The 1,608-nt window shown below is 37.3% G+C and overlaps 1 non-coding gene across 1 annotated transcript; it reads right to left on the reverse strand.

Moving 5' to 3' along the window:
• Nucleotides 1-1,017: 1,017 nt before the first annotated feature.
• Nucleotides 1,018-1,124, reverse strand: LOC141722514 (small nucleolar RNA R71). The gene has a single exon (XR_012575532.1). It is a non-coding gene; the product is annotated as a small nucleolar RNA R71 (small nucleolar RNA).
• Nucleotides 1,125-1,608: the final 484 nt, after the last annotated feature.

Raw genomic sequence — 1,608 nt, forward strand, 5'->3', positions numbered from 1 at the left:
TTCTTTTCTTTAGTTAGGACACGTAATTTAGAGCATCCATAATTGTTTATCGCTTTTATATCTCATTGTGAGTTGCATCATTTAAATAAACTTTAAGGGCAAAACCACATCACAAGATAAGTGGAGGATTTCATCACTCTTTCCTTGGCCCACAACCAATAAATCCATCATTTTGCATACCATAGCCTTGTTAATAAAATTAAGTATACATTAGCCCCTACGACTTCGTGCTCAACTAGGAAAAAAACCTGAAATGATCAAATCTCTAAGTATTCATTCTTTGGTGTCTAGGCTAGCGAAAGCTTACCTGGCCATTTAGATTGGTGACTAGGCTGGTGTTTAGCCTCTTGGCAATACTTGCACCTACCTGGCCAATCAGAAAGAATACTTTTAGTTTTGTGAATTTTAGTAATATCTTATTGTTAGGAGCAAGTCTAGAGTTTTTTAGGGAACCATAGATTTAGATTTTTTCTTTCAATTTTTCACTCTTTCTTTTGCGTGTTTTAAATTCTTGCACTTATATGCTACTTGGTTCATATCCTGTTTATGCGTACTACGTGGATTATAGATAATTCCTCTAGATTAGTGAGACCAATTGTGCGTACTTCCTCATCGGAATCCGAACCCGTAGAAATTGTTGAACCCGTAGTAAACATGGTAGTTTCTCTTAAGGATCGTTGTTACCCCACCCATTCAGCCCAACCTTCTTGTATTACTCTTCCACCGGTTAATGGTAATAATTTTGAAATTAAAGGTCATCATATTAGCATGTTACCTAAATTTACCGGGAGTGAAGGTGAGGATCCGTATCTTTTTATTCATGAATTCGAGGAGGTTTGTGCCTTACAAAAACTCCAGCAATTGACCGAGGATTCCATTAGGCTAGGATTAATCAATTTCGCTCTTAAAGAAAATACTAAAAAATGGTTATATAGCCTACCGGTTAATTCTATTTCAACTTGGGAGGGATTCATAGTCATTTTTTTAAAAAAATATTTTCCAAACCATAAGACTACGAGACTTACAAATGAGATTAATCAATTTCATCAAAAGGAAAATGAGTCTTTTTGAAAATATTTTGATAGATTTAAAAATATTTTGTCCCAATGTCCCCACCACGGAATAGAAAAGTGGAGACTTTATAAGATTGTTTACGAGGCCTTAGATAGTTCTACAACCGCGTTGTTAGAGTCTATGTGTCAAGGCAAATTCATGGAAAAAGACGAGGATCAGGGTTGGGAATTTTTCGGGGAACTAGCAGAAAAGACCATGTTGTGGGAGTCTACTAGGGAGCCGAATAGGGAGCCTAGTAAGCACAATGAAACACTCGGTTCATTAGCTAACAAAGGCTTGCATTTAGTTGGTAATTCTATAGAAATCGAAGCGAAGTTAGCTACTCTCACTAGAAGATTAGAAGCTTTAGAAACCACTAATGCCCCTTCCCAAGCGTCTATGTGTGCGAACTATAACTCTCATAGTCATGGACCTCAAAACTTTCAAGAGTTTGAGCAAGTGAATGCTATGTGTCAACCTAGACCTAGGAATGACCCTTTTGCACCCACATACAATACCGGGTGGAAGAACCACCCGAATTTTTTTCATGGACCC

The sequence above is a fragment of the Apium graveolens genome, chromosome 4 (genome assembly GCF_009905375.1).
Source record: "Apium graveolens cultivar Ventura chromosome 4, ASM990537v1, whole genome shotgun sequence".
Lineage (NCBI taxonomy): Eukaryota > Viridiplantae > Streptophyta > Magnoliopsida > Apiales > Apiaceae > Apium > Apium graveolens.